The sequence below is a fragment of the Pipra filicauda genome, unplaced genomic scaffold, assembly GCF_003945595.2.
Source record: "Pipra filicauda isolate LSUMZ 115617 unplaced genomic scaffold, ASM394559v2 scaffold544_size365909_pilon, whole genome shotgun sequence".
In the NCBI taxonomy this organism is placed as follows: Eukaryota; Metazoa; Chordata; class Aves; order Passeriformes; family Pipridae; genus Pipra; species Pipra filicauda.
Window position 1 is genome coordinate 304,630 of NW_024104692.1, and position 11,994 is coordinate 316,623.

Consider the following 11,994-nt stretch of genomic DNA (forward strand, 5'->3'; position numbering starts at 1 on the left):
AGTGAGGGAAAGAGATTTTTAATTTTTAATACCAGATGTGTCATCAGAGCTCATGGCCAAGGTTTGTGTCTTCTGTACTTCTTATTGTTTGAGTTTTATAGTGCCCTGTTTCAGGAGTCACTGTTTTCCTCCCAGCTCCCTTGGCAGTCCCTTGCAGCGTGCTGGGAACGACCCCATTTCTCTTGGCCTGCAGGAACAGCTTCTGCTCCTCTGCAAACCCTCTTGCTAAAGGAATCTGACAGAATGATTAGAAAAATATAAATATTTCATTATGAGGCACTAAATCTGCTTCTTTCCCAGAGAATGCCCTGTTCTTGACTCCCTTGTGGCACCCAGTTGGCTGCTGTGTCAGTGGGCAGGGGACTGTGAAGCCCCTGCTCATCACCGTGACTGGGACTGAGTGTTAACACTCAGCACTGTGTTGTGCCATTACTTCACCAGAACACAAAACTAAGTGGTAATTATTAGCAGTGCCTGTTTATTATGGCTATTTTATTTTCCCTGTCCCTCAAACATTAATCATTCCTAATAGGACGAGGTTGGTTGAACAGATGGGAAATAAGTGGCAGAGGCCTGTGTTCAGCAAATGCCTTTTCATTGTTTTCCCTCCTTTTTACACCCTCCCTATGCAAACACACCTTTTTAAGGTTAGTTTGTGTGTTTAGTAGGCTCTTGTGCCTACATGTCACAATCAGTCACCAGGGACATGTCCCCGCACTGTTCCCGTGCACGGAGGAATTCAGCAGTAGGGCAGTTCCTGCAGGGATCTCCATCCCATCAGAGCTGTCACAGGGCAGGGAAGGGCAGTGACCAACCCCAGTAATTTGCTGTGGGATGGAAACTCCGTTTGGATCCATACTGACGATATCTCAGGCTGTGACATTCAGCTGGTCAGGTCACAACTACATTTGGAGATTACACAACAGCCAGTGATTTAATTCCCCTAATGCTGTTGTATTTCCTCTCCAGGAAAACAAACAGGTAAGGAGCCATTCAGATACCAAGTCACCATCCTGGAGAGCTTTAAGGAATCATAAATGTTTGGTCTAGAAAAATTTTGGAAGCAGCCACTGGAATCCAACCTCCCCCCAGCTATGAGCCAGCAGCAAACCTGGGCTTTGTCAGAGTCTGTGTGGAGCATCACAGTCCCTCCCAGGCAGGCTCAGGGGCACCATCCATTCCTCCATGCCAAGGGATTTGCATTAATATCATGTGCATTTTTCTCCTCCCATTATTTTGAAAGGTTCTCCAGCACTTGGGTCAGTGGTTGTGGTCATTATTAGGTTGGGGCCTAAATTCCTTGTTTCTGTAAATTCTCACTTCTGCTTCACTTAATTGCTACCCTCTGTTGGGTTGTTATTTGTTCATCTGTTTGCTTTGTTTTTTCTGGGCTACTAAAGACCTTACCATGATTCACCTTTTTAGGAAAGCAGGGAACAAAATGCTGAAGCAGGTTCTGGAAGTGCTGCTGCAATAATTTGCTGGTCAGCAAGTTCCAGACCATTTGTGCCTTGAAAAGTAAGTGCTCGGGTCGTTCTGTCCTGTTGCCTGGGCATGGAAGGAATCCTCCTTTGTTCCTGGAGCAGGACTTGTTTGGTTGATACCCTCAGGAATTATCCCATTCAGTATCCTGTAAATGCAGCCCAATCCCACAAGTGGAGGCTCAAAGACTCCGAGTCTCTTCCGCAGCCAATTTCAGACCCTGGAGAATGAGAAAATCACCATGTAGGAAAAAGATTACTCGGCAATTAATTCCAATTATTTCTATTTCTGCCTGCCTAGAAAATCAGGAAACAGGATTTACTTGGGAACAATTGCTGTAATAAAGTCGGTTGAAGTTTCACCTTGCTGGAAGATTGTTTGAGCTGGGAAGTGCAGAAGTGGTAATCCAAAACACTTGACCTTGGTGTAACATTATCTGTTTCTAGAGCCTTAAACCACAACAATTGCAAACCCCTCGAGCTCATCAGCGCTCAGATCCCATGTCCTCTTCCCAGAAGAGCCATCACATGTGCTCTTTCAGCTTCACATGGAGAATTAGCCTTGAATTGCAGGCGTGTGACCAGGAAGGATTGGGCTGGCAGCAGAAGAGGCTCAGGATCATCCTGGACAGGGGGCTGCCCTTCCTGGGTGCTTCCAGGCTTAACACGGGATGTGCTGCTCTCCCTCACCATTTCCCATGGTCGATGGAGGTGCTGTGCATTCCTGCGACCTTGCAGAGGCTCTGCCAGCCTGGCAGGATCACAGCACCACAGAATGGGACAGGCTGGAAGGGCCCACAGTGCGTCACCTGGTCCAGCCTCCCTGCTCGAGCAGGGTCATCCCGGAGCATGTGGCACGGGATTGGGTCCAGGTGGAATCCTCTGTCAGCAAGGAGCCACCCTGTAGGGCTCACCCTGGCACCCTCTCTGCTCTCATCATGGGGGCTGCGACCCAGGAAAGAGATGACACAGAAATGTTCCTGCATTCTCCTGACCTGTGACCCTCCCTGGCGCTGTGGGTGGCCAAGACCCCTTAACTCCCATCCTGCCTGAGCACAGAGGGGGTTCCTGTGCACCAGCCCACAGAGGCACATCCAAGGTGTGGCTCCAATCCCTCCCACCCCATTTGCCCACATCCAGCCCTGTACCACAGCAGGTGGTACAGGGTGTGGGGTGTTCTCACCAGCTCTGGGCCCTGCAGGGGTTCCATAGCCCCAGACACACCTGCAGAACCCTCGGGACTGGATTCCCAACAGAGCAGGTTATCCTACCACAAGTGTATCCATCCCAGTTACCTTTCCCTCTGCTTCCTTTGGGATTCAAGCAGACAGGAGACACTTGAGAGAGTCCTTGACCTTCATGGGTCCCTTATGAATCATTAACCTGGAAGATGGATGCTGCAGCCTGGCAGATCATTTCATTTCTGTGTCTCCACCTCAGCTGCTGTTCCGCCCTTTCCCCGGCACTGTGACATCCCTGCACGTGGAGGCAGTGCAGCAAAGGGCAGCATTCCCATCATCTGCTCAGCTTTACAATCCCTGCCCTTTACCCTCACACATGGACACAGTGTGAGGATAATGGAGACACACACTTCTGCCTTCTTGCTCCAGAACCCGCAGGTGAGTTTGTCACAGTGGCTGTTCTTTAAAGAAATAATGTTGTACTAATGTGTAACTCTGGGAATCACTGGCAACACCTTCTGGTACTGCAGAGTGTCACGTTTCATCTCTGTTTTTTGCTTTTTTTCTCAGTGTTACAGTCTTCCCTTGTCTCAGGGCTCTCACAGACCCCCTCGAGGTAGCTCTTGCTGCCCAAGGGCACAGCTACATCACACTGAAGCTTTCCTGTTTGTGGAAAATATTTCTGGGGTACTTCAGTGCAAGTCAGTCCCTCAGTCCCAAAGGATTCTCTCCCTGTGGGAAGTTCTGGAGGAGAAGTCCAGCTGCAGAGCAGTGTTTTGGTGGTATCCTTGTTGCAGGTCTGCTAAAGCTCCTGGACCATCAGGTGGAGTTGTGGTTACAAACCAGGACCCCCAGTTTGGAAGGTCTGGTGGGTATTGGTGCTCCAACACTGTCCCTCAGGCCCCTACTGGCCAGGCCACCCCCTCTGCTTTGTGCCAGTGCCCTGGGCACAGGCTGGCACGTGGCCACTGTCTGAGGGGGTGGGTCACACTGGGCTCTCCTGGCCACTGTGCTTTGGGATGGTTTGGGTTGGAAGGGACATTAAAGCTCATCTTGTTCCACCCCCTACCATGGGCAGGGACACCTTCCATTATCCCAGGTTGCTCCAAGCCCTGTCCAATCTGGCCTTGGACACTTCCAGGGATCCAGGGGCAGCCACCACAGCTGTGCCCTCATGAAATATTCCTGTAAGGAGCAGTGTGAGCACCCGAGTCTGTGAGATTGCTGCACGTGTGAGAGGAGAGCTGAACATAAATGAAAGAAAGCTGTTTAACATTTCCCTTCATGAGACTAAACAGTGAGTGGCGCCTGGACATGAAATCATTTGGGGCTGCACAGAAGAGGGATAGAAGGAGAAGCCGAGAAAAATGAGATAAGGAACACAGAGACAAGGATAGCAATGTGGATCATTCCAGCAGCAAGATTAATAATGAATTTCCTGCTCCTGATGTGAAAATGGAATAGGGCTGCCACTGACAGTAATACATCTTGAAAAGGAAAGAAAGGTTTGCCATTCATTCCCTCCTTGATATTTTCACATACCAAAGTGTATTACCCATGGTCAGGAACCAGCTCTGCTCGGGGATGCACATGGCCAAAATCTGGGACAGGGTGAGGTGCTGATTGTCTGCAGATGTATTTCCCTGCAACACAGCATCACTTTCCTCTGGGCTAGAACCTGAGGGAGGCTTCCTGCGGGTTCTGGGGAAGAAGGGCACTCCCAGACCCCCTGAGGGTGCTGGTTGTGCAGAAGGAGCTCCGAGAGCCCAGCACTGGGAGCTGCTGGAGCAGGGGCAGCAGTGCCACTGCCCCTGTCCCAGAGCTCTGTACTGGGATCCCCACTCCTTCCTGTGGGCAGGGAGCAAGCACCAGGCCACAGGATGGCCATGGGCACTGTGCCCTGTGCAGGCAGACATGGCAGGTCTGTGTCCCAGCAGCTGTCCGGGCAGATCCACGTGGCTGCCCTTCCCAGGGAATGTCACCTTGCAGGATCAAAGCAACAAAATGGGAAAGATGGGAATGTGAAAACACGGGCTGTGCAAACCAGCAAAGCCTGGCACAGGTGGGTCACAGGGTTTGGTTTGTATCACACTGAGTTTGTGGCTCATAAACTGTCAGGTCCAGTGGATGTCCCAGCAAAGTTACATCCCGTGGTTCTGTGTCCTGCTTCCCATCTGCTGCCACTCTGCAGTACCTGGAGATTTGGGAAAGCCAGTCTGTGCCACGGTGTCCCCTGGGATCGCTAAATACCATCCTGCCAAGTGAAGGAAGGTCACCCCCAGGCCATGAGCTGCTCTGTGCCCAGCACAGCCCAGCTGGGGGCTCTAGAGGACCCCCCCATATCCCAAGGCATGAGGGGAGCAGTGCTGAGATCTCCACTTTGGGAGAGCAGTTGGATTTCCAGATGCTTTGGCTGCTGTGGTTTGTCTGTTTACATGGCTTTTTTTCCCTTAAAATCTCTCCTGAGGCTGGAACAGTCCCAGGCACGAGCAGGTCACGGCCGGGTCCCCGGGAGCATCAGGGACACGAGGAGCAGAGACCGAGCTGGGAATGTCCACAGGGTTCATCCAATCCAAACCCAGCCCTGAGGGCCACAGGACATGCCCAGTCTGTCCCAGAAGCCTTGTCACCCAGGGCAGGCAGCAAAGCCACAGCATGAGGCAAGGAGAGCTTTCCAGGGAACAACAGCAAGTGGAATTTGCTCTCTGTGATGGGGAGAGGAAGAGCAGCATTTCCCAAGAGCTTTTCCAAGTCAGTCAGCACAAAACACATGTGAATCCTTAGAATATACAGTGCAGCCTCAGAAAAAATGGGGAAACCTGCTCCCAAAGGAGCAAAGACTCCATCCTCCAGGCAGGAAAGTGCCTGCCCAGTTTGCCTGTTCCCGGCACTGTGGGGCACCGGGAGAAGCTTTTAAATAGTGAATGACAAAGCCCGGATCACCCCCTGGAATGTCACTGAGGATCTGTCAGGGGGACTCTCCCATGAATTCTGTGCTTGTGTGCTGCTCATGCACAGAGGAACAGGGCTGTCCTGCACCGTGCCCTGGAGGATAACTCTTCCCTGAAATCCAGCACCTGGATGCATATTTCCACACAGCAGGAATCAGATCACCCATCAGCTACATCCTGGTGGACAGCATGGCCACACCTCCATCCTCCTGGGCTGGTGAGGAACACCCAGAGCTGGGAGTGTTCAGGTTTATTATTTGGAATATGCCCAGGAGTTTGTACAATGATTTGAAAATAACATTAATTTCCAAATGCACTACCTCCTTGGAACACAGAGAAAATGAGAAACAAGAAAAAGAAGAAGATCTAACAAATGCAATTAATCTGGAATTATTTGGCAGGGAAGAGTCGCCATTGATGTATTTAACAAAGAACTAATTAAACCAAAATGCAGACTGAAATAAAAGGCGTTATGTAATGCAAATAGTGCTGATTAAAAACTGTAGCCTCGAGAGCTCCAGGCCTGTGTAGATAAATCACGGACACGTGTTCCTTGTGTAGAGATCAGGCTTTAACAGAATTCCAGGCTCAGACGTGATCACATTTTTCAGTGGGAAAATGTCCTTTTGAAGGCCTCCCGTGCCCAGTGTTTCAGTGCTGTGCCCTGGGAGGTTTCTGGGCACAGACTGGATCCATGTCTGCACTGCCAGGGGGAGGGAGGGGGTCACGGACCCCCTGGGGCTCTGCAGCACCTTTGGGGTTCCTGCACGAGTCACCCCAGGGCTGAACAAGTGATTCTGGAGGTGAAGGTGTTTCTGCAAAGGGGAAAGGCCTGAGGGGAAGCAGGAGAGCAGTAACCTGAGCAAGGCAGCACTTGTGAATTTGGAAGAAGCAGAGCTTCACTCAGGGCACCCACAATGGGGCTTTTCAGTGCCCCATCTGATGCCAGTTACACACTGGTCCGAGCCTGGGTTCATCCTGCAGCACCAGCTTTATCCCAGGCTGCCAGGATCAGAGTGCTGCTTCAGTCCCATCTCACCCACTGCCAGCTCTCAGGAGGATGGAAGGGCACCAAGGAGAGGGTGAAGTCTGGCTGAGACAGTTCTTCCATCCTGGAGCTTCCTGGTTGCCCCAGGTGCTCTGAGGGACACTACTGGCTGCTTGGGGGCTGTTGGTCCATCCTTCCCCTTCCTCTCCTGTTCTTCCCTGCTTTTACTTCTGCTGTTTTATGTTTTTCTCCTCTCCCCTACAGAACCCTGTGGTTAAGCACAACATCCTTGTGTCTCCTCACCCCCAGGTCCTGCTTTCCTTGTGGCAGTACTGGGCCAGGACACACCTCCGAGGAGCCTCACTGCCCTCAGTGCAAACCACACCCAGCTGGTTCTCTGTGAAATGTCATCATAAACCCTAAGGAAAAATCCCCAAATGCCACCCTCAGCTGCCTGCTGTGTTCACTGTGGAGTTTGGGGTCAGCCACTCCCTGCTGCACACACACTGCCGGTGGGGACGGGTGAGACTCACCCACTGCTCCCTGAACTGCTCAGGGCAGTTCATCTCAACAGTCCCAGCAGCGAGTTCTCCTTGTCTTGAGAGGACATTGAGGAAATGTAGAATTTCAAAGACGAAACGATTAATGCAAACCTGCTGTGGGCGGCGCAGCACAACAGGGATGGGCTGAGTTCAATCCCCTGCTCGGCTCAGTGGTGTTCGTAATTTCAGCTCAGTGGATCTCTGGATTTGCTGTTTCGACTCACTGCACTCAGGCCAGGGAATCAATATGAATTATCAGCAATTTTCCAGGGGCGGATAAATGGCACTGCGAGTGGAACTGCCGCTAATCCTGCCTTGTCCTTGCTCCGTGGGGCAGCGGCGTTTGTTTTAATCCTCCGAGGTCTCAGTGAGGTGCTGCTCCGGGTGAGTCCTCTGGGGGCTCCTGAGGAGGTGAAGCAAACGGTGGCCGCGCCAGTAAATGGCTGTGAAGAGACCTGTCAAATGCAGTGTCACCCCTGGCACAGGCAGCCTCGGGGCAGAGATGTTCCCACTGCAAATGTTTGGATTGTCCCACACAGAGGTCTCGTGTCCCCAGGGTAGCCCCTGTTCCCATCTCCTGCAGGAGGCACCTTCCTGGGGACAGTGGGACCCACGACTAGAAGCACCTCAGTGCTGCTGAGGGACAGATGCTCCAGGCTTTGCCCTCCTCCATATCCCAGCTCTGCTACTGGGAGAGGGAGCTGAGCTGGTTTAGCCTCATCCAAACCCAAGGATGGGGCAGTTCTTGGGGAAGGAGGAGTGTTAGGTTGTCCCTGCTCTCCAATCCCAGTGGGATGCTCCCCAGAGCAACCTCCCCTGCAGCCCCACGGCGTCACTGAACGCTCAATAACTGCCTTCAGGAGCCTGCTGATATTGGAGGACTGAGCAGATATTTAACCTGAAACCAGAGTTCAACTACACCAGACTGCTCATTAAAAATGAATGGGTGCATCCGATCAGGATCGTATTCCTGCCGTGTGATGCAGGAGCAGGAGCAGGGCTGCTGGTTTCTGCCCTCTCTTCTCTCCATACGGTCACTCGAGTTTTTGTGTACTGCAAATACACTTGGTTTGCTTTTTTATCCAAATTCCCTCCTCCTTGATCCCTCTTCAAACAGAAAGTCTGAAGACTTCCAGTGAACAAAGGAAGCAGCTCAGTGAGAGCAGCTCTGCAGAGTCCCAGCTGATACCAGTCACACACTGGTCTGGACCTCCCTGCTCCTGCAGCCAGGGGAAATCCCCCTTCCCAGCTGCTTTTGGTGCACTGTACCCCTCAGGCCCACTTATCCTTTCCCTCTGGTCCACCTTTCATCCCACTGGACAGTTCAGTTCTGAGCCCTGGGCTGGGGCTCACGTCCTTTCCCGCTGTGGCCCCACGACAGGTTCAGGTGCTGTCAGTCTGTCACTGGCCCTTGTTAACAAGGTCCTTCCCAGCCCCGGGCAGAGTCACTGGCTGAGGGAACACTGCTCTGCTGTGACTAAAATACAAAAGATGGGCTTCTGCAAAGCAACATCTTTGCAGCAGTTCGTTATCCCTGTCCTGGCTTTGTCTGCAAGAGCCAAGTGATGGGCAGATGTAGAAGATACCCAGTTCCAGCAGCATTTCCTCACAGAGATTTACAGCTCAGCTGTCAGTGTCCCATCTTGCTGAACGGTTTGTAAGATCACTGTTAATATCATTTTGTAGGTGCTCTGGCCAATCAGAACAGTACAAGGTTCAGCATTTTGGTACTGAAGTGACAGTAAAGGAAAAGAAATATTTTCCCAGATGTGAAAACTGTTTAAATCTCAGACTTCTATGTTTTTGTAATACAAATTTCTCAGAGGCTAAAAATTCCCAGTCCTACCAGGCCTATTCCTGGTTGTCACCAGTCTGCAACCACATTCCAAATAACACTTTGTCCTTGGTTTCCTCACATTGCTCAGGTGGGAAACAGTGTCACGTGCTCTGCAGGATTTGCAGATGGCAGTGAAGGAGGGCTGTGGTATTTTTATGTGCCTTGCTCTCCCCTGTGCTCTGCCCTCAGTGCTGGGGGGGCACTGGGACCTGGTGTCACAGATTGAAGTTAATGGCAATGGTTCCAGCACTGGCTCTGGTGTGAAACACCCCCAGTGGGCACTGGGAATCCAGGCGTGGAATACAGTCACAGAGGCACAGTCACTGGGGTTGGAAAAGCCCTCTGAGACCATTGAGTCCAACCATCCCCCAGCACTGCCAAGGCCACCACTGACCCATGTCCCCAAGTGCCACGTCCACAGGGCTGTTAAATCCCTCCCCCAGACGTTTGGCCAATGCTGTCTGGAAATTGCAAGAGGAATAACTGTGATATTTTATTATCTTTCTTTTTTTTAATCTCTCCAGTTTACTCCTTTCCAAGGGAGATGATGTGCCTGAGTCTTTTGCCTGGGGACTCTCTTCATGGGCACTGAGGGTGTCTGTTCCTATTAGAAATGGTGCAACAAATCCAAATTATGTGTAGCACTTCATCACACTCCGGGCTGGAGCAGGAGCCTACTTTTGTTTTTTCCATTGCTTTTTCTTTTTTAATTTGTTTTGGTGAGATGCAATGTAGAAAGAAGAAAGCAATTCTAAAGGAATTATGACTCATGGAGATCAGATAAATAAGACAACTACAAAAGCCACGCTAAAAAGCAGTTTTGCATACAAGTCCTAAAAACTGTCTGGTGGTTTGTAATTCCATCACGTGAAGGCGAAGCCATTTCTGAGACACAGATTTGGGTAATAAGTATGCACTTGGATTTTAGTTAAGAAAATAATATGTCCTGAGGGCCCATATTGTCGCAGTCATCCCGGTTCATGCCGCGCTCCCTCGGAGCCGAGGAGCTGCTGCCACGTGACAGCTGGCTCCAGAAACCCGGGAAATTAATGACAAGAGGCACCTGGAGCATGAGCTTCATTGTGTGGGCCAGGCCGGGGTGACACTGTAAGAACTGGGGGGGCAGAGCTGGGGCTGGATCAGGTGTCTGATGCCCGACAGGAACGCCGAAGGAGACCCCCAGCCGTGCAGCCAAAGCCCACCCAGCACACGGCCTGGGAAAACTGGGACTTGGATAAAATGATGGGTCCTGGGGGAAATCACACCAGCAATTTGTTCACCAGTTTTGTTGTTGAGCTTTGGCCAAAAAAAAAAAAAAATAAAAGCTCTGCTTAGCAAATGTTTTCGTTATTCCAGTAATGACTTTTTTGGGAATTGAACAAAAATCAAGTGACAGGAGTTAAATGGCATCTGGAGGGCTGGTGGTTATTGCCTCGAAAGGGAAAGGGGTCCCGGGTGACCCCTCTCCTCCAGAACACTCTCCTGTTGGCTGCATTTGATCCATGGCTGGATAAAACCTGCTCTGCTTTAATGGAAGCACAAACCTCCCACCAGGAGCCCTGGTCTGGGGGGCCTGTCAGGGGGTCCTGCTGGGCTGAGCATTGCCCTGGGCCAGGAGGAGGGGCAGGAACACAGCCCTGCAGACCGTGGGACCCTCCCCAGGTACATCTGGACCCCAAGGGCAGGGTCGTGTCCCAGTGCCCCCACGGCTGGGGGGACTTGGTGAGTGGGCAGGAATGGGGGGAGCAGGGAGGGGACACAGCCCCAGGGCTGCTCTGAACACAGGGGACAGCAGGACCCATCCTGGCCCCGCGCTCGGCCTCGGGTGCCACTGGCTGGAGAGCAAAGCCAGGAGCTGGGCGGGCACCAGAGCCCTGGGCTGGGTCCCCAGTGCCACTGGGGAGGTGACTGGGTGGGCAGAGCTGGGCAAGAGCCTTGAAACAGCATCACAGAGACACGTGCCCAGCTGAGGGCTCTTTGTGTGGCTTTTCTCCTCAAGCACTTGGCAGTTGGACACGAGGCTGTGCCGCAGCAGGAAAATCAATGTGATTTCCATTGGCTCCAGCCCCGGGGGCTGAGCCCCATCGCTCACAGGTACTGCTGCATTGCAGGGGCAGGGGAAAACCTGCCTGGAGAGGAGATCCTCTGCTGGAGAGAGCAGGCCTGAGAAAAAACCCAGCCCACATCACCATGAAAGGGATTTCCAAAGGTAGCAGCTGCTGAGCTGACTCTGAATTACCAGGAAGGCAAAGGGTTAAAGATTAGTGGCCTGGCCATGGGGATCCCAAGGAGCTCATGTTGGCACCTACTCTTGGGGTGAGGGAAGGGGGGATGTTTGGGGTGCCCTTCCCTGTGCTCCCCATGGGTGGCCACAGAGTTGTCACTTTTTAACTGAATTTCATTTTTCCCCACCAGCACCATGTTTTAATTGTACCATGGATTCACTCTGGCTGATTTTGTGGCCGACACTGTGCCAAGAACCAGTGGGTAGCCACAGAGTCTCTTCATGGAATCATGGAATCTCAGGTGGGAATGACCTCAAGGATCATCTGGTCCAACCTTTCTTGGCCAAGGCAGGGTCTGGACAGGATGGCTCAGCACCTGAAAAGGGTCCAAATCTAGAAGTGTTTTCCAGACTATTAATGCTCTATTTTGGAATGGCTGGTGCCAGACGATGGATTTCTGTGATGAATTTCCAAATGTGCTCTTAGAGCCTGTGTTTATGAACCCAGCCAAAGTGAGCAGCCTTCCCTTCCCACGTGATGGGAACTGCATCCTAAACCCAAATGGTTCCTGTCAGTGACATTCCCAGGGTGACAGGCCCTGCCTGGGAGCTGGATTTGTCATGGAGAGAAGGTGCTGCTGTTTGGTTGGTCACCCACCAGCTGTGCCAGGGTGACCCCCTCCAGGGCTGGCAGGGGGAGCTCAGCCCAGTTTGGGCTGTGGCTCTGGGGTGCTGTGGGGCTCAGGCTCCCAGCAGGGCTCAGCCCCAGAGGGATGTGGCTGCTGACACG

The 11,994-nt window shown here is 52.1% G+C and overlaps 1 long non-coding RNA gene across 1 annotated transcript; it reads left to right on the forward strand.

Annotated features, from left to right (window-relative positions):
* The first annotated feature begins 1,440 nt into the window (after positions 1 to 1,440).
* On the forward strand, positions 1,441 to 1,843 carry LOC120324463. The gene is made up of 2 exons (XR_005565801.1): positions 1,441 to 1,518; positions 1,783 to 1,843. It is a non-coding gene; the product is annotated as an uncharacterized LOC120324463 (long non-coding RNA).
* The last annotated feature ends 10,151 nt before the right edge of the window (positions 1,844 to 11,994 follow it).